Here is a 25,442-nt window from a genome sequence, read left to right as displayed (position 1 = left end):
AAATCACTTTCTGAATAAATCTTGGCTGTGTTTTAACACTAAGCCTATCAGTGCTGAGAAGCAAGAAATCCCAGCCAGGCAGACAAACTAAGGACACAGTACTCCCAAGCAGGTGGCAAAGCACAACAGCTCTGTAAGGGAGATCTGGGACCAAGGGACCCATCCCAAAAGGGAGGCCAAAGGCTGGGCAGTACTTCTGGCCCCGCACCGAAGAGGCAGAGAAGAGGACAATGTTTCCAGATGCTGGCTTTTGGGAAGAAAAGGAAAATACAGCAAAGGACAGTGTGCAGCTGTACAGAAATACCAAACACACTTTTTAGTGCAAAATTAATGATGTCAGGGGAAAGATCCTGATTAAATCAGATTTTTTTTTAACATGTTCCTAGCCTGAAAAAGAATACGGTGGTAAAGCAAAGATAGAGAAAGCCAGCTCACACAGGACATTTACATTAGGCAGGGTAAGCCCTTGTAAATGTGCAGTAGGGATTAACTGCGTTTTGGCAGAGATGGACTAGATGACCTACTGTAACAGTTCTGGAGGTAGCTAACAGCCAGAATAAGTCATCTTGAAAATGCAGTAGGGCAGCTTAGTGTCGCAAAGATTCACAGCTAAAATGGCCGTGTTCTTCTGCATGATAATAAGGAAAAGCACAAAGGGGTGAATTAAGGACACAGCGTTGGATTTGCATTTTAATTTCCTGATTTTTGTCAAGGTATGTTATAATTTAAACATTCCTAAGAGGTTGTTGACTATGTAATTTGTATCTGTTTTATTTTTGCTTTTCTTTTTCTCCTGAGTAGGAGGGGGAAACACCTCATGACAGATTATCAAATCCTAAATGGCTGATGCAGCTTGGCAATAGGCATTTTTACAGAGAATAATGTATGGAATTAAGTATGCTTGGTGTGTGCTCTACATGGTTTATACCACAATTATTTGGGTATAATATCTTAAAACATATCTAGGAAAAAAAAAAAAAAGAGTCTTTGTATGAGAATGATTTATTTACTGTAGAGACTGGAAAAGCTCACAGGGAAATGTATATTTAGACATCTCCAAAAACTGACTTCTTTACCCAGTTCAATACATTAAATCTGGAGATTAGATGATTCACCTGACAGACATCAGGGCCTCCCTGGAACTGTTTCATCCTGATAAGCAAAATGTGCATTTCATGTCTGCTTAACAGGGAAAAATTACTATATTTGCACAATATCTTGTAATGACTCTGAAAAGGTGTTTAAACATAACTAGCATTTTCAACCCCTTACACAAAAGGCGAACAAACACAAAGGCAGTCATTATTGTCTTTATACAGTAGTGTATTCAGCTATGCTGGGGCTTTGATTCAGAGGTGGTGAACTTCTCCATCTCTGAGACATCTGCTGTCTCCAGACAGGCATTATGTCTTCAATTTAGAGCAGGCAGTCTACAAAGAAATCATGCTTCTTAAAAATGTAATTGAGTCCTTTTTTGTTTAGGGTATTCTGACTGAGAGCGCAAGGCTGCTATTCATGCAAAGGAAAACAACCTTTATACTAAAGACAGGGTTGTTTATATAGGAAGAATGCTATTCCAGGCTGCCTTTTCAAGGTGGCTTGAAAAAAAATTATGTGAAATGATAACTAGGAGGAAAGGAAAATCAATGTCTTTGTTTAGCATGGGAAACTAGATTGCCCCCACAGCCAGAGCTTGTATTTTTCCCAGATGGTTATGTTTCCCCAATGACAAATTCTGAACTGATTTTTTTCCCAGCCCTCCAGAATTTAGGTGGGAAAGAAAGAAAAGAAAAAAGAAGTGTGACAACAATTCAAGCAAACCATCCTGGTTCTCTTTTTTTATCTTCATGTGCAAAAAGGAGGGTAGCAGGCCATGCCAGGTCCAAGTTTCACCCTGTAGACCTAATGTCACCTACCGAAACATAGACTTGCTTTCAAGGTTGGCACTAAACACTTTTGCCAGGAAAACAGCATAACATGCCATCTTCTGATGGGCTAAGCCAGATGGACATACCCTAGAGCAGGAGTTGTTTCATAAGAACAGTTCCTGAGTGGACAACAGCTCATAGCTCTTATATAATTAATATCTACTCTGGCCAGCAACAAGGTGAATGCCAATGGTTTGGGCACCTCCAGCAGGAAGGTCAGGGGTCCCAGGGAATCTGAGTGTGAGAGTGTGGAGCCTGATTTCAGAGAAATATGAGATACTTTGGTAAGTAGCAACAGGGTGGCAATTTGCATAAGAGACTGACGATAATATTGGTGCTGTCACTTTCTGGAAATGGCAAACCATTTTTAGAATTCTAAGTAGCAACTATTCAATTTTTATTGAGCACATTATGGGACATTCACAGTAGCGGCTGGAAACAGACAGCAGTAAGAAAATCAGAGACGGGACCAAAACTAAACAGCAAAGTAAGGATGCAAAGGATGCATTGCTATCAAATTTTCCACTCAACAAAGCTTCTCATTTGGGATCTCTAAAGGGGGAATTTCAAAGAAACCCTTTCACATACTGGGAAAACAGAAGCAGTGGTATGGGAAAAGTCAGATTTTTAGACCAAGTTGAAATACAATGAAAATGGGATAAAATAAAATGCTGTGGTTCCCTTGGCTGTGTGACTATAATAGGTACAAGCTTTACTCCACAAGTAGAGCTCTGAATCACTCTGCTCACACAGACTTACGTGTCCTTCTGTTCCCATGCACCTCTTCTCCAGTTCTTCCTCTTCTTCCTCTGCCTCTGTCTCAGTCTGAACAACCAACCTGCAATAGTATGAATGTCCTCTTTTGAACTTCTCAGTCTGGTGGTTGGGGTCTTCAGCTCCAGTTTTGTCATCACCAAACATGAAGGAGAAAGAAAGCCCCTACACTGAATTATGTTTTTCAGTTGTGTAGTCATAGTATTTTGCTCTTATAAAACATAACACTTTTCATTCAAAGACCTCTGAGCTTCTAATTTGTTACTTAACTAAGTCACAAAATGTTCCTGTGATCTAGGAAAGTATTGAAATGGGTGAGTAAACTAGTATAGATGAGGAAAGTCATTAGTCAAGATGACTAACAGAGATGAGAAATGTACTAATAGAGGGTAGTTATAGTAGAAGAAAATGAGCTTCAAGAGGATTAGCAGAGTGATTTTTAGAGAATGTTTCTGAACACCTACACGGTTTCATAGCCAGCAGAAACTGACTGTTAGGAATGTCTAAAAACCAGAGTAGATCTGACTTAACTAGAGACAATGGTGGGGAAAAACAAGACATTTTTGAAATAAAAGTGTGGATAGGGAATAGGAACAAAGGGCTCAATGGACCACCTGGGCTACTAAATACACTCACTCACCTAAATGGACAACCACAGAAATTACGTTCAGTTTAGGAGTCCCTAAAGACCATATGTCACTCACCGTGAGTCTCCAATGTCAGTTGTCATTTTAGACACTACTGGCCCAGAAGCCTCTACTGGGTGGATCTCACCATTGCCTTGCTCCAGTGGATGAAACTGAGATCACTTGCTTGTACGGACATCTTTACCGAGACTGCATGAGCAGGTGCATTTTGACCAAGACAACCATGGTTCTCTTCAGTCATCCCATGCTTGGTGTCCCTGCACTCTGAGGCCTACCAACACCTTCTCGAGAAGCCACATGAGAGAAAAGCAAGAGCGATGGTATCATTTATTTCCCCTGTCAAATAGTGAAGGTACCAAAAGGCTGATGGACATGGAGTTATGCTTAGGTAAGATTGACAACTATTTCCTCCTTCTTCATACACATAACCAGCACCCACCTGTTTTCCTCCCACCCAGAGATATTTTTGAAAGCTTCTTCTAGCAAATTTCTGCACCAAAATTAAACTAGCAGTCAGCCTTACTGCCGTGTTCCCACGTCAGCTGTGTGTCATGACAACAGATGATAGAAATGCTGCTATTCAGGCTTCAGGGTGCGTGTTTCTTTCCCTCTTTTTTTTTTTTTTTTTTAATTTTAATAGCTTTAAAAAGATCTCTGAACAAAAGTGCTTGCTCCGTGATGCAGCATTGAGCTAAGGCACGCAGGGCAGGTATACCTGCCCACATGCCAGTAAGCAAAAATAGGTAGAGTGGGTGAGGTTTCCTGTGGCACTGTTGGGGCTGAGGGAGAAACACTTTGAGGAGAAAAAGAGATGGCAAGAGAAGGGAAAGTGGAGAAAAAGGAGAGATAGAAGAAGAAGTGCTCCCCCTTCCCTGTGTGGCGGAGCCCTGCACAGTCCCCTGTGGGTCTTCAGCAGCAGGGCGGCCCCATACTACACACATGGATGTCCCTGTCCTGCCCCGTGTCCTTAATCAGGTCAGAGCTCCCCACCTTGGGGTGCTCCCTGACAGCCTGAGCTGCCAGAGGGGCCCTGCCATGCCCTGGTTGCTTCCTCCTGAATCAAGAGAGCAGAGGCCACTCAGAGACCCCAGCGGTAATCGGGAGGTTGCAACATTCAGCATCTACTAGCTAACAAGGATGGATCCTGTGCTCCAGATGAGAGGGCTCCATGTCCATCACCACTTGCTTGAGTTGACGTGGCACAACTGCCACAAGCCGTCTAAGGACAGTGAGCATTAATTACGTCCAATAAGCCACAGCTGGGCTTTCACTGCATGATCATCCATCCTTAGAAATCTTACCTGTGGTCCAACAGATCAGGAGACCCAAGGGTAGGTTGAGCTTCTGTTCTGTAACCATTGTGATTTTATAAGAAAGGGTTATCACATGCAGAAGTAAAATTGTGAAAAATAGGATGGCTGATGTAGATTAGTAGACTCTTGGTGCCAGATATTTCATTTGTCCCACAGTAGGGAAGCAGAAGTATTGACTGGCTTTCTTTGGAACAAAACCTGTCCTGAAAGTTCAGTATCAGCAGTGTTAGGAAGCCTGAGACAGGCAATTTTGAACACAGTCTGTGTTAGGGTTTCTCTCAGCCATTCTGAATGAAATGGGAGAGTAGATACGTCTGTAACAACCCTGAGATAAAAAAACTTCAAAATTTCTGGCCTTCAAAGGTTACAACCTAAATAGATATGACAGGCAAACAACACCATGAACTGAAGAACAGCACTGAGAAGCAAAGTGGCTTCTCCAAGGTCTCAGAGTAAAGCAGTGGCAGAGGTTGAGATGGGGAGCAGATTTGCAAACCAATTTGACTGAGCAAAATGCTTTCCCACCTAGTTGGCTAGTGAGAAAGCATTCCTCTTGCAACACTATGTATTTATTTTGTACCAGTCGAATTGCTAAGGATGGATTTAATTTGGAATTTATTTTAAAGTGACTATTTTTAAAACTTCTCTCATACCATGTTTCTGCGAAATGCAAAAGGCAACCACAAAAAAACCCCCAGCAAAACCCACAAACCACTGGACAGAAATTAAAGGTCAAAAAAAATTAAAAAAAAAAAAAATCAGAAGAAGAATAGCAGATCTCATGAGAAATCCTCTTTCAAGGATCATCGTAATAAGCAGAAGTACCTGATCTCACTCATCCAGTTTAAGTATTCATTCTGGACAGGTGGTCTCAACAGGTTTTGCTGTCGCTTTCAAGATAGGAAAGTTTGGATTTCCAGGCAGAGGAACGTGGCTCTGTGGACATCAGCTGAGTTACTCCATGGGGAGTAGAATGCTACTGAATGAAAGCCTCCTCCCACGGAATAGTGTTAGTGGCACAAGATACAAATTCTCCCAGGACAGACCTGCAGAAATGCCTTTCTACTCAACAGCTGAAGTAAAAAGTTTGTATGTATGCCCTTTTTTTTTTTTTTTTTAATGCACCACTAGATCCTCAAGGAAGAAAAAGAAAATAACCCAGTAAAAGCAGGGTCCAAATTACATTGGGATGAAGCCATGCAAGGGCACTCAGAAGCTCAGAAAGGTTCACAACTCACACCTCAGGAATTGTCACAGGTGTTTCTGTTTCACAGCATCATAAAAGACCAAAAGCAAACCCTGAGCCAAGCAAGAATTTAAATATGTCTTCGAGGCCTTTCCCATTTAGAAAATCACTTGCGCCTGCTTGATACTAAGGGCTGTTTCTGAATATAAATGCTGCACTGAATCAGAGATACACAAGTATCAGAAGCTTAGATCAAGGAGCTGATCTGTCCAAATGAGACATTAGAGGCATGATGAAATGCTGCAGATCTTCCCTTTAATGAAACTTAGTTTATGAAACCCTTTAATAAAGCTGCAGTGAGTATATTTACATTCCCAACAGAGAAAAGCTCTCTCTTGAAACAGGAAAAAATTACCACAATTAATAATATCCTGATATTCTTCATAATGCCAGTAGATTGCAAGTTTTTGTTGAGCTGTTCATCATTTTGAATATCCATGCATGTCTTTATTCCACATCCACATTTACACCCGCTGGGGCACTTTAAGGACTAAAATTCATTGCTGTATATTAAAAATAGCAAATGAATCTCATGATTTCTTTTGTACCTCCCCAGTTTATTCAGCATACAAAAGACAAAATTAATGGCATCCTGCTTGAGGAATAGGGTTATTTTTATTTTTGTATTTTTTTAATACTGCTGAAGATTTTTGGCTTTAACTGTGGTGTGCTGCATCAATACATTTTCACTCTATGAATTTTCATCTGCATTTTGCTGTGCTAATCCCGGATGTTTAATATCAAGCAAAATAGAATTTATATCCTATTCATCTCTTTCTCCAGCATCTCCTGTGTATCTGCATGTTCCTTTTCCATTGCCAAGAGTCTGAGTTAAAATATTCAGAAAGTATTTTCTCTCAGAGGCACAGATCCAAATAAGCACTTACACCTAAGCTTACGTATCACTGAAGGTAAACTTGGGCTTCAGAGGCGGAGGTGCTTCCTTAAACAGAGAGGGACAGAAGGTAAAGGAGGAAGGGGTGCCCTTATGGGCTCTACGCTTTGGGCAGAGCTAGGACCCACAGACCCAGAGCGTTGCTTCAATTGGTCTGTTTTCTGATTTAGAAAAGCAATGTGAGACTTCCTTTCCTTTCCTTTCCTTCCATCTTCAGCACTTCCACAGTTGCCCATGGTTTTCAAATACTTGTAAGTGGCACAAAATTGTTCAGGAAACAGTATCCTTAACACCTAAGGAGATGTGTTTATTCCAGGTGACCCATATGTGCCCAGATTTCCTGTATCTTGTTTCACTTCTTGGGTTTTTCCTGGGTTTGGGTTTTTTGGTTGTCTTTTTTTTGGGGGGGGAGAAGGGGGGGCGGGGAGGGGGTTGTAGTAGTAGTAGTAGGTTGTTCCTTTTTGCATTTGCTTGAGTTTTTTCCATCCACTTTGTCTATTATTTTTCTTCAGATGAATGCAAAAGCAAGTTCAGTGTTTCAACCATGCTAAGTGTCTGATAATTTAATCTCCGTCCTGATTTATTAACAGCAGGACTTTCTGCCAAGTACTGCTATTTCCCCAGCATGCTGATATAACCCTTTCTATTTGTCCTCATGTATGTGATGGAGGCAATTCACTTTGCTTTAACTGTTCTCTTTTCTCTGAAATCATTGGCTGCCTAATTATCTACCTGGGTTCCTCAGTTTTCAACTACCATTCAGAAGTTTGAGTGGTTTGAGTTTATTGTTCTTGATCCCAAACCATAAGACTTTCATTTTATAACAGAATTCTTTTGAGTATAACTTTTTGGACATGTTTTACTATTCACTTTAGTTTCAAGGCAGAACAGAAGATACAAAGAGTACACTTTTTCCTTCTTTCACCTCTTTGATACCATTTCTTCTGGGACTTTTCCCTGAAATGTGAACAGGCTTTTCCAGTAAAGCAAACCAGATGTTTTGCAACTGTTTTTCACAGTTATAAGTCCCTGACAAGCTATATATAATACGTGCATCCTGTACTGCAAGCATTGTCTGAATACCTTAATAACTAGTCTCAATGAAATTAATAAGAATACGTACCCAGTACACTAATCTTCCTGTTTGGGAAAAAATAAACTTCTCGTTGCATTTTCATGTATATTTCTTCCTTTAGCAAGCTGACTACATATACATAATTACAGGGCATCTTGTGCTTTACAAGGAATTTAGGGTTTATTTCTTTGATTTCTACCTCTGGACTTATGGCTCAGGTAGCTAAGAGATGTGTTTAAAGCAACTTTAACTAAACAAATTCGGAAAAAAGTGGATGCCTAATACGAACTTACCCTGTATTTACGTCAAGAGCACTTCAGATGCAGTACTTAACTGGATTCCACCAAGCATAAGAGCAGTCATCCTTGAAAGACAACTGCTTGACTTTTCTTCCTTTAGAAAGCACATACATTTTCAGTACACTTCAGCTGCCTTTTTTCTGCCACTGAAGCAATGTTTGTTCCCTCTATAAAATGGAGACAAACAAGGCAATTATATGAGTCATCAGAAAATAGCACCAGCATTAGATGGTCACTGATGGTGATCAGTCTGAATTGCTTTCTGACCCGGGCTGATCCCTCACAGACTTTGGCACCTGGAGGACAACAGCGACTTGTTTGAGGAGCAGCCTTGGTGCCCATGAGGCAACAAGCAAAACCAGTTGTATCTGAAATCTAAGTTGGCATTCCCAAAACATTGCAAGTCTGACACTGTAGACAATTGACTTAGCTGACTGCAAAACATCAAAAGTGGAGATATTCTTTTCTAAGCATAATAGAGAATAGGTGTATTCATGCCTAGCTAGTCATGAATACACCTATATCGCTAGATGCTAAAAGAGATGTCATGCTGCCACATAAAAATGCATTCTATTGTCCTTTAAGTTGATAGTTCAATCAATCTGTCATCAACTAGTATAAGTATCCTTCCCACTTCCATCTCATAATGGAAGAAAAGAAAGAGCAGATACATATGGCATTAATTCTCACATCCCATTACATTTTTTGGTATGTAGAAATAACGTATTATCAGAGCAGAGGTAGGTAAAGAGAACAGGAGAAGAAAACTGAGTCTGTTTGAGATTTTACTATGCAGAAAATCTCTTCTTGTTTCTCTGCACCACTTCCATACTGCTATGTGAGTTAGAACAATACATCATTATAGCTGGGCATCTGGCAATAGCTGGAGTAAGAAGATTTTTGAGGCACATGTCATCAACGTGTTTATAAAAAAATAAGAAAACCCAAACATTTCCAAACAATTCAAGGAAATTACCGAAATTAAAAAAGATTGGGAAATGTGTTCCCCTTCTTCAATCAAATGGCAATATGAAAAAAATTCAGCGGACCTCAGCAAGTTTACACTGGAGAAAAGTTGTCGTTCACCAATGTGCTCTGTAGTTTCTCCTACTGAGCAACAAAGTTTTGCTCGTTCTGTATTTTAAAACATGGGGAGAGGGGGAAGTGCAGCACTGCCTGGATCAAAATTTTCAAGCACTTCTTTTAGGTTCCTAGACAGAGATTAAACACAGTGGTAGCAGCAAACCACCAGCATTTAATGCACTTAAGAAGTCAAAAAAGAGAACTTCCCTCATCCTGCTAACAGACACGATGGAGGCAGGGGGTGGCGACTGACGTTCGCGCCAGACGGTTTATAAAGACAGGGTTCTGCAGGAGCCCGGCACTGCCGAGGAGCCCCCTCTAAGGGGGAGCGGCGGGGCTCGGCCTCGGTGCAGCGCTCGAACACCGGGACTTGCTGCTGCTGCCGGCCCTGCTGCCGGTGCTGCCGATTGGGACCTCGCTGCGCCTCTCGCCCCGCCGGGCGGGGGGCACAGAGTTACGCCCGCAGGAGACCCCCGAGGCCGTCCCTCACCGCTGCCTGCGCCAAGCGGTGCTTATTTATCTTTCCCGTTCAGGGAGAGTGTGGAAGTGCCTGTGAACTGGAAGATTTTGCAGCGTGCACTGATCTCCCAGGGATTTTGGCTGGGTCTCATCTCCTCGAGGAGCTCTGGCCACAGACGAGTGCTCTCAGCCAAGAACATTTTGTCTCTGTGTCTCACATGCTTCCCTCTTCATTGTTGTGCAGTCCTGGGTGTCAGTGGTGTCTCGGTGTTGCGAAGGGGCTGGCAGCTTCCGTGGTGATCGGGTCCACCTCTGTGGAAAGCGTGAGGACAAAAGCCCAGGAATGCTTGGCAGATTGCAGGCAGCAGGGATGGAGGCAGCTCCAGATGACATGCATGGTGGCTAAGCTCAGAGCAGATGGCCTGCCAGCGGCCTCAAGGCCTTATAAAGAGCAGCTTTGGGAAGAAAGAGCTATTCCTGGCAGTTCCCTCACTATTAGAGACAAAAGCTCCGGTACAGAAATATCAAGCATGGTGTAAAGGGACTGGCCAGAGATTTTAGCTAAAATTTACACCTGTTGCAGCCAAAGCAATAAATTCTGGGGTGAATAAAGAAGGGCCCAGCTAGAGTGTGTCCCCCCCCGGTGATCCCTCATCAATATAGGCACCTACGGAGGCCATTTGCATCTTACGGGCTGGGGGTTCCCTCCATACTGAGGGCTCAGGACAGCTTCACCCACTGCATTGCAGGGTGACACCACTTGGCAGATTCTCTCAGCTAGCAGAAGTGAGCTATCACCTGTGCTGATGGTGGGTGCTGTAAGTCCTCAAAGCCATGGTTGCCATGCACTAAGCTGTACTCTCAGCCCCAAATGCACAGCTCCTGGAGACACTGCAGGCACCAAAAGCACCCTCAATTGGTTTGCCTGCACAGAAAAGAGAAAGGAGAGCAAGGCAAGGGGTAAGAGCAAGTCTATATCTCACTGTACCAGCTGGAGTCAGCACTATTGTCAGCAGCAGCCAGCAAGGGGGAGGGGAAAGGCAGACATTGGTGCCATGCTCACCCTCTCCTGCTCAGCTTCAACCTGCTTACACCACCAGTGGTAATCAGGCTTCTGTGGCACCAGCGGCCTGGGAAAAGTGGCCCATTTTGTGGGCGCGAACAGAAGAGCCTGTAGAAAAAGGGCTATTATTAATTCCCATCTGCTGAAAGGAGGCTGCAGCTGTTTCGAGAGGTTTTCCTGCAAGCTATGCAGATCTGCTTAGAATTTTAATGGTTGTTTACCAACCAAACTGTGCCACTGAAAGAGCAAGACGTTTCCAAGCAAACAAGATGTGAACGTCATTTCAGCTGGAAATAAACCTCTTCTTTCTTGTGAACATTTTTCTGGGTGAGCAGAGACGTTTTGTATTTGAGTGTTTCAGTTTTCAGCTGTTCTTTTTAACTCATCCCTGCCCATCTAAGAAGGACACAGAAGAAGAGATTCCTTGAAACATGCAATGCATTTTTACACACACGCAAAGCCCGGGGGGGCGGGGGGGGGGGCACCAAAAAAAGAGACAAACATTCTGGGTGGCTTATGACTGAAAGAAAAGGGTGGCCCCACAAAACATTGGTCCACAGTTGAAGTAGTATGCATGTAAAACTGATATCTGACCAAATATCTTAGCAAGCCCTGAAGAAAAACATAGCATACAAAAAATTGAAGAAGGGAAAAATGAAGAGGCTTTGTTATATTCTGGGGAATGACAAGACATACGGCAGGCTTTTTATCTTATATTTTCTGCCGTGGCCATAAACTTCAAAAGGGTTGTTACTGCTAAGAAATTAACATTAAAGAGAGTCTTTAGCCATACTCTCTAGTGCATGTTATTTATATCAGGAATTAAGTCTCTGCAGCCGTACTTGTGCTTTATGGCTGTGTGTAACTATAAGCCTTGCTTCTGTGGTATTAATACATGCAGTTTCTCTGCAACACATATATTGTACATTGCTGAAAGGAGCACTGGAGAAATGCCTCAGATAGATGCAAATAAAGAAAGATTTCTCACTCCAGTGCATTTGCAATCCAAGCATTACTTAATCCCAGTGGACTTTGAACTGTTTGACCTGCAGAGGGTATTTACAGCTGAAATGACATTCCCTGAATGCAGCGTAGCATTCCTGGTATCACTGCTGCAATTGAGAGAAAGGAAGTATCCACTAGCATCCACCAGTTAGCCAAAAAGTTATGAGTCGCCTGCATTTAGAGAGGATTATGCCTGAGAAACTGAAAAGACAATGGAGTTAAGTGAAGTAGTAAATGGTGGCCAGGAAATGACCAGGAAATGAATATAACATTGAGGCAGTGCTAAGTAGAGGATTGGACAGCCTGCTGCTATTCCATCAGGCCATGCAACTGAAAATATTAGTGAGAAAATTAAACTATTCATCTTTCACTAGGACAGAAAGGAAAAATGATCTGGACAGTCTGACCTTCTAATCTGAGTTAAGTCAACACATAAACAATAAAAATGGACTAATATTTCAAGGAATTTCTTTTTAATGACTGTAGCGGTTCAAGTTACCATGCGATATTTTCCTGTAATATAATAGAATCCCACTAAATGGTCATCATTTGACTTCTGGTAATGGAGACACCAAGGCTCTCCATGTGTTGTATGTTTCTATTACAGGAGTCCAGAGGGTAGATTACTCTACTGAGATGAGTTTCACCAATATATGGGCATGAATTTATTGTCTCTTACGAAGTGGTAACCTTCAGTTTTGTGCAATGGTGGTGCAAAGTGAAGTTCTACTTTGTGCTAGCTAATTCATGGAACTAGCTTCTAAGACAGTATGTGACTGAAAACAGTGTGGACTGTTAAATATTAGGGATAATTAGATACATTTTTTGAGAAATAGTGCACTTTCCTGTTCATTAACAAATACTATTTCTGCTCTGCACTTCAGCCGACAATACAGCACAATGACTGAAACAAGTGTTGGGAAGAAAAAAAAAGTATGGGAAATCAGAGGAGAATAAACTTGGTAAAGTTAATGGCATAGTCTAAAATGGTCAGAGAGGGAGGGCCAAGTCTTTCTAGGCTGCAAGTGCACGCTGCCAGCTCCTGACCAGCTTTTCATCTACCAGTACCTCCAAGTCTTTCTCCACAGGGCTGCTCTTAATCCCTTCATCCCCCAGCCTGTATTGATACAGGGGGTCACCCTGACCCAGATGCAGGACCTTGCATTTGGCATGTTGAACCTCAAGAAGTTCACATGGGCCCACTTTTCAAGCTTGTCTGGGTCCCTCTGGATAGCTTCTTGTCCTTCAGGCATGTCAACTGCACCACTCAGCTCAGCGTTGTCGGCAAACTTGCTGATGGTGCACTCAATCCTACTATTCATGTTATTTATGAAGATACTAAAGAGTACTGATCCCAGTACGGACCTCTGAGGGACACCACTTGTAACTGATCTCTGTCTGGACATTGAGCTGTTGACCACTACTTTCTGAATGGTCAGCATCAGAAGGAATGTGGATTTTATGTCAATGATGGAAGTCAAGTGCTTCTGCATTTCAGCATCAGGCAATGTGACACAATTAGTTCATACACAAGCCCTCTGTTTCCAGTGTATTCTTCAAGGTCATCTCAATGTATAGGTCCTGCAGGTCAAATGTATAGAAGTCCTGCAGAAGTCAACAATATAGCTTACTTCTTGCTGTTCTTATTTGGACACTTACTTATACACTCAGAGACTCATAAAGATGCCCACAGTTGATAGACTTGTTGTTTGAGTTGTGGTATATTAGATGTTCCCAAAGGCCTTTATGGGCCAGATTACATGTTCTGTGCTCTCCCTGCAGTCAGAGAGCAGAGGGCTGTTAGCTAGGGAAATGATGACACCACATCATGAGAGCTGAACAGACTGGGATTCCTAGGCAACAGCTTGCCGCAGTAGGGAAATCCGTCCTAATTTAATTAATAGGAGAAAAATAGTTGGGGTTGTTTGCACAAATCAGAATACTACAAAGCCACTTGGGCTGACCCTATGCGAAGCATCAATAGGACATATATCTCAAACAAACCAAAAGCTCCCTGGTGCAATGTTGTTTTGCAGAAATTGCCCTTTCTATTGTAAAACTATTTTTAAAACCCTAACCAGCTTATTTAGCTGAGAAGAATCTGTCAGTTTCTTGTTCATGACACCTGTTTCAAATGCTAGGAACATGTAGCAATAGGGCAAGGGCTAATGGGTTTAAACTTAAACAGGGGAAGTTCAGGTTAGGTGTAAGGAGAAGTACTTTACTGTGAGGGTGGTGAGGCACTGGAACAGGTTGCCCAAGGAAGTGGTAAATGCTTCATCCGTGGCAGTGTTCCAGGCCAGGTTGGACACAGCCTAGAGCAACATGGTCTAGTGTGAGGCATGCCTGGCCATGTTAGGAGGTTGGAACTAGGTGACCTTAAGGTCCTTTCCAAGCCAAACCATTCTATGATTTGATGATTCTACGATGACTTCGTCTTGGAAGATAGTATCACTTTAAAATTCTAATTAAAGCAAACAAGAGCTGAGAGTGCTCGGCATAGGTCTTATAATTTTATATTAGCCAAGTCATGAATTTGAAATAGGAACAGACCAAGTAAATATGACAAAGTAGAAATGAAAAATTGTCTTTTAGAAATTCTCTGCCATTTACTCAAAACAGACTAAGCAGAACACCTGGCTCCTTAATATAGAACAGTAGTTGGGTCAGCTCCATCAGAGGAAATTGATTTCAGCAGAGATGGTCTTGGAAAATAAAGTCATTTCCAAAAAAAAGTCATATGGAACCACTTGTTATTCCCTCCTCTTCCGTTTCAAATCTGCTTCAGGGAAAAATCTTTCAGGAGCAAGAGCTTAAACATAGCTTGCTTGTGTCTGCTTCCAACAGAATTTTTCATGCTCTACTTCTGGTTAAAGGATCTGTTCTCATCAGGTTTACACAAACATCACATTTCATGGTTTCCAGATTTTTGCTCTAATTCCTTTGGCTACAATTGCTCTCCTCCTTATTCTTCACCTCCTGTAAAATGAATGACTACCTCACATGAATCACTTGCTTAATGTCCAAATTCAGTTAAAAGAGTTGCACCAGGCAGGAGGAATGAAAATTAAGATCTTGAAGTCATTGAAAACAGAATTATCACTAAAGGCTAGAGCTCCATTGCTCCCCTTTATACATAGCTATTACTTTCTGTGAAAAGGTGCTATCATTGGGTTTTTTAACCATTGAGTCTGATTCTGTAAAGAGGCAGTGAGGAGCCTTTCTCCATTCACTAGTATTCACAACACCACTGAATTCATTATTTATTTCAGTGGCTGCATCTTGTGGGGTTAAAATGTTTTCTTGGTCACATAAGCAGAGATGAATTTGTGTAGGAAACCATAACTGAAAGTAGGATGATAAAACTTCTGCTTTGATAGAAAACAAAATCTCCAGCTCATAAAAACAGAATCAAGCTGGTTGTTGTCATGATACTTCAATAAATCCAAGTTCATATCTTAGAATTGCTTGGGCTTCATGTAGCAACAACCTTCAGTAAATCATTACATTTTTCTGTAAATACAAAAGAAATGAAACTACACCTTTTTGTGTATTCACCCTTCTTGTGCCTTGCCTTCTTGTCTGTCATGCCTCTACATATCCTGTGCTTCTTAGAAAAGACAGATCTAATTTTTTTTTCACTATAAATTTCACAGAAGTACAGAATGGTTGAGATCAGAAGGGACCTCTGGAGGTCATCTCATATAACACTCTTGTACAAGCAGGTCCTCCTACAGCAGGTTGCACAGGACCATGTCCAGCCAGCTTTTGAGTATCTCCAAGAATGGAGCTTCCACCACCTCTCTAGTGAACCTGTGCCAGTGTGCAGAGTATATGCAAACTTCATAAATATTTTATAGACTTCTTATGTAAGCTTATACGAAATTTATACATTGCCTAGCACAAAGAGCCCTGTCCTTGTCTGGTAAGTGGAAGCTGCCTAAAATAAAGAACAAGAAGAGCACAAGGGTTTGTAAACATGGGAGTATTTAGGATCCCAGAGCAAGTAACAAAACACTTCAGTGCAAAATTATGCATGTAATCATATTGTCATACATGAAGGGTCAAAGAGTGTCTTACCTGCTTAATGCTATTTGAAGCACTTCAGTGACTCCTGAAACAGCATGAAAATGGTCAGCAGTAGGATGGAGAGTTCAGTGCATGCCTAATGAAGAAGGGCTTGAGAATCACTATTCTAACACTGTGCAAGGAAACACATACATTACTAATATGAAATGGTGTATACCACGTTGTACAGCTGTATAACATATAGACCATACATACAGAGCTAACATCTGTGTTAGCTCTAAGTCTGGTTGAAAATCAGGGTGTTTTCTGGGCAGGCAAAGGTCAGCAGGAAGACAGCTGTTTTGTTGGAAGACTAGGCTTTGCTTTCTTCCTTCACACATTTGACTATTCGGATTGCAGGTAACCTAGGGCTGAGTGTGCCTCACAGTCCAGGTAGTAGCTTTTAGCAGTAATTTTGGCTGCAATCCCTCCTTTCTAATTCAAGTAGTTTTTTGAAATGATTCACAAAATACAAAGATTTTCCAAAAGACTGAGACTTTGGTTTTGCCTTAACAAAAACAATCAACCAGGCAAGCAAACATCCTTAACTAGCTGATTTGGTATAGAGGGACGAAAAACTGTCATAAGCTTAAAGACTTCATTTGTTTGCCTAGTCTGGGATTAACTTGTCATGTACCCACCCCCCAGCTGTCAGTAATATAGAAGTACGTATCTGTGCCTTTGTATGGTTGCATATGTAGATAATACTAAACAACTACAAAGAACAAGAGTGTCATATTAAATGCCGATCGTTTAATCCATTTACATCTGTTACCATGTTGGTTATTCAGCTCCAATGCCCATAAACAGTATCATTAGCAGCATTACTGCAAATAGGGGAAAACTTTTGCTGGGCAGTGGCTTTTTGATAAGGGTAGCTGATCTCCTAAAACTAGCTTTAGAGGAACATTTGCGTGTTGTTTTTTTATTTTTAATTTCAATTTAACAACTTGATGTCCTGGGTTCAGCTATAGCAGTCATTTTTCTCCTGCTTAGTAGCTGGTGCAGTGCTGTGTTTTTTAACTTTCAGCCTGGGAACAACACTGATAACACCGATGTTTTTAGTTGTTGCTAAGTAATGTTTATTCCAACCAAGGACTTTCTCAGTCTCATGCTTTGCCAGGGAGGAGGGGAAGCCGGGAGGAAGCAGAGACAGGACACCTGACCCAAACTAGCCAAAGGGGTATTCCATACCACAGCACGTCATGCCCAGTATATAAACCGGGGGGAGTTACCCGGAAGGCCCAGATCACTGCTCGGGTCGGGCTGGGTATCGGTCAGCGGGTGGTGAGCAATTGTATCCTCTCCCCTTGTTATTTCACTAATCGTTATTATCATTGGTGGTAGCAGTAGTGGTTTTGTGTTATACCTTAGTTGCGGGACTGCTCTTATCTCAACCCGTGGGAGTTACATTCTTCCCATTCTCCTCCCCATCCCTCCGGGAGCGGGGGGGAGGAAGAAAAGGGGGGGAGGGGGAGTGAGCGAGCGGCTGTGTGGTTCTGAGTTACCGGCTGGGCTCAAACCACGACACTTGATCATAATCTGCTGAATATGAAACAAATGCAGTAGATCACGTAAAATCACGCCTAAACATTTGGAAGGTGTAAAACACTTAGCAGAGCTACAGTGTCCTGGCTCAGTGACTCAGAAACCTGCTGTGTCCCTGCAGAGATTTCTTGGTGTCATCATCATTTGCCCACCCAGGCAATACAGATGTCTCACACTTGCTGTCTCTCTCCAATGCACATCCAAATTAACTCAGAATTACTGAGCAAGTTCATTCTCTCCACCCAGCCCTATAACCTCCACTCACTTTTCTCTTCTAATGGCTTCCTGCTGACTAATCCACCCTAAAATGAATAACATGAGAACAGAGAACAAAGAACATCACTTTTTCACTTGCTGGACAGGTAGAAATCACAAAATGCTAGTGAGTTTGAATGTTTCTGCTTGGCCGAAACTGCAAATTATTCTGAACCTAGTCACCAATTTCGTACACACAATGTACAGTCACTGAACTATGCTCTTACACAACATCCAATCAGCTTTGTGTGACTCATATAAGCCAAATCTTTATTGATTTTCACAAAGACAACAAGGCTAAAATCATATTCCTTCCACTACATTTCAGAACAGAAGTATGTCCACCTTTTAGTCAGTGACTATGAAATCTGAATGCTTTGCACTGTCAAACAGTGAAGATGGTTTAATGCACAAAGAAATTTTTTTTTTAAATGATGGAAAAAGTCAGCCAGAGAAATACTTTTGCCAAGGTGAAGTTCTCAGTTCCAGAACTCTTGCCATGAAAGAAGCATTCTGACCCATGTGGCCCCTGACATTTACTAGAAACCCCTCTAATTCTGCCTGAGCTACTTCTGAGACAGTGTCATTGCAGTACTTATTGCACCATATGAGCCTCAACTAAACATGAATACATTGGAAAATTCTACCTTATGTTAGACCAATATAAATCCACATGAGAATAAAATCAATGAAGCTACTGTTTTCTTACATCAGAGGTTCAGATTATGCAGATCATGCTGCCCAGTGCTAGAATATATATTTCATGAGTGTTTTTAACTGTATTGTTATGCAGCTAAAAGAAAAATGACAGAGAATGAACCTTTCTTCTGCCACTATTTAGTTTATATATATTACCTTTCAACTACATTGCTGGTATATGTCTGCAATGAAAAATAAAACAGAGCTCTGACCAGTGATTGTTTTATATCATCAATCATGGGGGAAGCTTCAGAAGAAAGAAAAAGTTTAAAGAAGGAAGCAACACTATAGTCTTTTCATTTTTTACTTCAGAAAAAATGCTGGCAACATACTCAACACAGTTCTCTGAAAATACTTCACTGTTGCCCATTGTTTTTCAGCATAAGCACCACTAAAAAAGGCACTTCTAAATATTTTATTTTGTCTTATTTGTTCTTTATTTGCAAAATGCCCTGGCACAGGATGGATGAACATCAAAAGAGCTGATGACAGGTATTGATCCAGTTATATGGATTCAAGTTAACATGGAGTAACTCAAATTGACACTTCACAGTACAAGTGCATAGACAAGGTAAAACCACGAAGTCACAGTTTATAGTTTTCAGAGAAGCTGTTTGTACCATTATTAGTGTGATAACTTTCTCTAACAAATCTTTCCTATGAAATATGTTATAAGTAGTGTAAGAAATACCTTCCTTCAAGTTTGATTTACTGTCCAAGTCCATTGTACTGCTCAAAACACACAGCTTTTCATATAAATTCAGGATGATTTCTTCTCAGCCATTTTAATTAGTGCTGGGGAAGGACATCATCTCTGATTCAGTCTATGATAATCCCTTCGTTTGTGGCACAGCAGCACTGAATTTTAACCCAAACCAGGTGAGCTGTATTGTATTTCTAGATACAGATATCAGTCTCCAAATGAACTCAAGAGGTGTGTCCTTGCATCCAAGGGCAGGTTTTGGCTTTTAGACATTTTCAGTCCAAATCAGATAAAGCTGGTTTTCTGTGACTTCAGCAGTTGAAAGAAGAATTATGTCACCTTTGTGCTAACATTAGACATTTTATTTGTATATAGATAGTGAGTAAACTCTAAGCAATCAGTAATTAATAAGTAATTGAGTAACAAATTGAAGATTCAAGACTTCTTGTAAACCTACAAACACTTCTTTACCTTTATTTAGTTAATTGTAATTAAAGTGACCTTGTGCTTATGCTTTGGTAAAGTTAGGGCCAAAGTTAAAACAGCAGGAGGAAGCTTTTTGGAACCATGGGAACAGTTTTAACTTCATTTATTTTTAGTAAAGAGACTAACTAGCCATCCAAACATGAACAAAGCGTATGAACTTCTGCAGGAAAGTTGGCAAATCATGATGAAAAACATTGCTATGGTTGGAACTACTGAAATGATGGCTTTCAAAGGTTCATTTTTGCTAAATCATAGCCATCATTCACTGAGAAAATCCGTGGCTCTTATTATACTCATTAAGCCCTTTCTTAGAATCAGAAATTCAGACTTTGGCCTCATGTGGCTTTGGCACTACCAGATGTTCACATAAAATCCCCAGGACTCATTTGCTCATTGTTTGTTTAGGACTCTTCCTCTCATCTCACATTTTGACATGGTGTAGCTACAATTTTTTCTCCTCAAACTTTCAAAAACAATTCAGCCTCAGGCAAAGCCCACACACACAGCTTCAGGCTGGTAGGAGAAAGTGAAAGTTAGGAGTGAGTCACACCAGAGATGTGTATGACTGACTGGAGGGCTCTGGCTGTGGTTTTGCATCAAGCTTCCCAAATGCTTTTCCTTTGTAGATCTCACAAAAGTTCACAGATGTTAAAAACAATTAGTCATGATGAAGGGCTTGAAACATGTTAAATGCCTTTCCCAGACCTCATAGCAGCATTACAAAGAGTTGAAGCTAGGCCATATGAAATAAAGTGCTAGGCATTTTTCTCCATCATGTCATTGCCCCTCAATACACTGCTGATGATTAGTTTTGATCCATGCAAATATTGCGTAGCATGCAAGGAGTGTGACATCCAAGACTCCGGAAACCCATTTAATGCTATACTTAAATAACTAACTACACATGTGAATACTGTATAGTAGGCAAATGTTGACACAAACTTTAGTAGAATAGCCTTCCCGCTCCCCTCTAGGTGAAACAAAATTCACCAAACAAAAGCCACTTTCTTTCTCTTTCTCTGCTCCCCTCACTCTACTTTCCTTTCTTCACTCCCCTCTTTCTTCATTGCACCAGTGTCATACTTCTTATGCTTTGCTTCAACACCTTTACTACCACATAATCCTTGCAAGTTCAATAGTGGTATTTTGCCCTCCCATTTCTAAAGGCACCAGTCTAAAATGCCTTCTTCTTAGCTGCAGCCATCTCTGCTTTGTCTTTAGCTGCCCCATGCTTTGAATACTCACTTTAAACTGTGCTCCTTTTAGGCTAAACAAGAAGGGTGTGACCAGTACGCTCTTAAAACCTCTCTTCTAGACATATATCTGTCTTGGAGTAAGAAATAAAGCAGTTATCAATAGTGGGGTAGAGGCTCCACACTGGAGAGATGCTCTCCTCTTCAAACTTGAAGTTACTCCTCTTTTTCTTCTTTTCCTTTTTGCTGGTTCTCGTTTAGTCAGATTACAAGGAAAGGTTCATACTGTCTATGGGCAGCATCTACACAGTCTGTGTTTCTACCTTACTGTGAATGATAACCGCTGGAAACAGTTTACTTCCCACAGAGCTGCAGGCATGAGGAAAGGGGAGAGAAGAGCAGCTCTGAGTCACTTCTGCAGGTACTTAAGAGCTGGGTCAGATATCCTCTGACTGGATCTGTTACGCTGTGCCTAAGGATTTACATTCAGCAAAGGTCTGTGACAGCACTCTTCCTAAAGTACTCTTGGTGTATAATAACAGAGACCCTGTGAGGACGAAATAATACAGAGCCCTTTACAGATGCTCTTCCTACTGGCAGCTCTTTCCACACAAGCAGTTTACCCAGGCATCGCATCCTGCAGATTATCATTTTCATGACCCTGCTCCCCTGGGGGGAAAAAAAAAAAGAAGCATCTTTTCATGTTGTTTGCTTTCTTACTCAGCACCGGATCCAGGCTTTCTCCTATGCTAAAGGAAAGGTTATAACAACAAGAGCTCACAGTGCTTTTAGTCTTCATTAAGGCATATAGGGGGATGTGTCAGCTGCAGGGCAGACATGGATGCAAACACAACATTGGACTGTTTTGTGTTTATATATACCTAGGCAGGCTTTCCTGAAGGGTTTGGAAGTCTCTCTCATATGCAAACAAAGACAGTTTATTGGTTACAAATATTAACCTCAAAAAATTAGTTACCTGTACAGATTTTCACACTTTTATAAAGCAGATATTGCTTTCCATAGCAACTTCTTCTGAAAAGAAAGTGAGAAGAGGTCACGCCTTTCTGTTTTCAACAATATTTGTAATATGTTGGCTGCTCTATAAATATGATTTATTCACTGGCATGTCAAAAAGAAAAAAGAGGAAAAGACAACCTTTTGTTAAAATGGGAAAAGACCAGCTCTCAGCCACTAAGGCATCAATCTCTAGCATTTATTCTCCAAAGTGAGAGTATCGCATTTATGTATATATCACTGATTATAATCAGACTAATATTTAAACAAGTATTTTATCTAAGCGCCTAAACATAGAGAAGAGATGGAGATAACACCATTTTACTAGTCCAATAACTTTTACAGGTGGAAAAGCTGAAATACAAAGATAGCCATTTCACTCTTGCTCACAGAAGCCAGAGGAAGTGCCTCAATGAGGTGGAAGTCTCCTGGTTTTCCATCCTCATGAGACTTTATGAGTTCTATTTTGCCTCTTTCTCAGATGTTTTGGTCCACTCTGTTGTGCTCATCCTTGAGGAAAAAGACAGAGAAGCAGGTAAGGTAGATGCTAAGGCCTGGTTTAGTTAATCCTCGATGTAAAAAGATGTCTCAGTAGTAGGAGAAACTTCAGACAGAGAAGAAACAAGGGAAAGTGGAAATATTAACTTGGAAATTTGAGATCTAGTGGATCTTTATCCAGTGCAACAAAATTTAAAAAATACTGTAATGTAGCAGTAACTATTCTGTGCTCTGCAAGTACTATTTTACATTCGAAGTACTGAGCAGAGGGCTTTTTTTCCCCTTGGTCAGCTGAAGACACTCATGTTATTCGGCAAGAGTGTCAGGAAACGAATATAAATGTTATTGTGAGCGGAAACCTGTTTCAACTCCCATGATTACAGTTTAACACAGCTGCACCCCAAGAGAACAATAGTAAGATTTATTTCTTTTATAAGTCTCAATTTTATAAAGAATGAAACAGTCCTGTTAAAGAAAGCTGTGAGCACAAGAACTGTCTGGGAGGATGTGAAGACAAAAGAGAGGAAGAGAGAGCAAAAGAGAGCAGGGATGCACATGTCCTTATGAAAGGGGAAATAAACATGTTTCCATCTAACACTTAACCCATCTATTTTAGGTACTTAAAGAAAATGAATTGTAAAACCTTCATTATTCTAAGCAGAAAAACTGAGTAAAATCTAAGGCCTATCTTACATGCTTGCTGTAGGCGCTTACAAGCTGTGTGCAAAGCATAAAAACTGGCCACCCAGGCAGAGGGTCTGCCTGTGTTTTCTGGGCAAAATCAGGTCCCAAGGGTGATTTTGCCGTCTCCTAATAGTCTGCTACAGCTCCTTTACATCTTATTTTTAAATGTGTTTTGCTCTTGCCGTAGGACGAGCAACTTTGAATCTCTTACCTGCTCATGTTGTGCTGGCTGCATGTATGTGGGGCAGGTACCTGTGCCTTGGCACCTCACCTTGCCCCAGAGGGATGAGTGTATGCCCAAATCAGCCACTGAGGATGCAGAAGTGGGAGTCAAGGATGCTAGGATGTATTTTGTGTCTTTCCAGTCATTACCTGGGGAAAGGCTCAGCAATTCTCTTAGTCTCTTCCACCTTTAGCATACAGCCTTCTGTATAAATCTTTTCTGAGTCAGTGGACTTCCTCTTAATGCAGGTGTCTCCCCAGAATGAGCCTCCTTCCCATGTGCAACTGCTGGTGCTACCAGTCTGGTTGCGAAGGGCTGCTGTTCCCTACCAATGACCCAGCACTCAGATCTCCACCACCCATTGACATGCTGCCTTTGCAGCCAACCCAGAAAGGTCCCTATGCCTGGGGAGGAGATTAACCGATGGGAAATCACATTCAATGCAGTGACCGTGCCAAATCTGCAAGAAACATCCTACCCCCAGTTTGCTGTTTTGCAGCTGAGACAGGCACGTCTGCTTCTCAGCTGAGAAAACAGAACAGCCATTCATAGGTATTATGAAAAATAAAAGTTGAGGAAACAGAAACAATAAAAAGCAAAGCCTAACCATCAGAAACAACCACTAAGCAGACTACAGCCTATGAAGAGAGATCTTCCCTGCATTTATTTCACTAATACATAACAAAATTGTGTATGTTTAAGCTGCTCCCACTAGTCTGAAAAGTTATTGTTTTGGGGGAGTGGGAGAAATTATGTCATTTTATGAGAAAGACATAAAAAGAAATGCTCAGCTACTTTCTAAATACTGCATTAGAAGTTAAAACTTATTCCAGCTCCTTTAATTTGGTAAATGTTTTTTTCCAGAGAGTATGGCATTTCTTCATTGCCTATCCTGAAATACCAGTATCATGGTTCTCTCTGACAATGGTTTTTGCATGCCGGTTCAGAGATATCAACATTCAAAACTGAAAAAAGTTATACATTTTAACAGAGCGCTCAGTCAGGAAATTCAAGTTTTATTTCCAAATCTGCTGTGGATATAAATCCCTTTAGCAAATCCTTCAACCCTTCCGTGTTTCAGCTTCCCTGACTGTAAACAGAGAATCAGCTATTTTTAAATTGCTGTGGGAAGCCAAAGATGTATTCTTCTGTGTGCAAAACCAAAATACTGGTTCTGAAATGTGATCAGCTATCATTCTCTGTTGTTAGAGACTATGTATTATGATTTGCAAGACACAAATATCTGTGTGCTACTGTTTAGATATAAAATTGGAAGTATGATAATTATGTGTTAATTTTTATATAAGGCATCTGAAAGAAATTTCAAAAAGAAGGTAGAGCATTTGAAAACACATGCTAGCCATACTGTGCTTCCTAACAGTTCCCCCATTTCTATTTCTGTCATAAAAAGACTACACAATAAACTTGTCTCTTCCATAATTCAAAGTGATAGCAATGACATTAAATTAGGAATGAGTTTTGTCCAGAACTTAGACCAGTCTGTTCCTAATGGATCCTGTATCAAACACAGTATCCAGATTTTTTTGTTTGGAGTGGATGTTTTCCATTCCTTTGCACACAAGGCACCAATAAATATGATACAATATTTTAGACCAACAGTTGCACAAGCTAAGGATGCATCACTAACCCTGGCTGCTAAATGCTCACATCTGTTTTAAAAGGTCAGTGCAAGCATCACCCGCTTACATAGTGAAAAGGGGTGGCTCTGCTATCTCCATGAGAACATCCTTTTCCTGGACCAAGACTGTCCCTTAGACATTAAGCTGAAGAGAGAGACAGAGCTTCCTCCATCATAGTCATGCCACATGGAGCTGGACAGAGTCCCCTTCAGTGTGGCCCTCCTGAAGCCATTAGCAAGGAAATGGAACATCAGTTTCACCCAAACATCATGACAGAGAGGATGCCAGGAGGGATACCTCTAGCTGCCTCTCAGTCACTATGATGGCAGCTCTGGGTGCAAAAATTCTAGAGTATTTCTGTGAGGGAATATTCTCCTTGCTGGGAATACCCCTTATTTAGCTACCAAGCTCTCTTAACTTTTACTGAGTGAGAAACCACCCACCATTTATTCTGTGGGATTTGCAAAACCAAAAGGAAACTCAGAGTTTAAACAACCAAAAAGGTCAAAAGCTGCCTAAAAAATATAAATAATAAAGGTCAGAGAGAAAGCTGGAAATTGGTCTGACAGTGGAAGATGTCAGGCTTTTGCTATTTCTAGAGCACCCAGAAAAACACCTTTGTTGCCTTATCTCCAGTGTTTCCA

Source organism: Strigops habroptila, chromosome Z, assembly GCF_004027225.2.
Source record: "Strigops habroptila isolate Jane chromosome Z, bStrHab1.2.pri, whole genome shotgun sequence".
NCBI lineage: Eukaryota > Metazoa > Chordata > Aves > Psittaciformes > Psittacidae > Strigops > Strigops habroptila.
The sequence above is the reverse complement of the archived record's forward strand: the minus strand, read 5'-3'. Positions refer to the sequence as shown.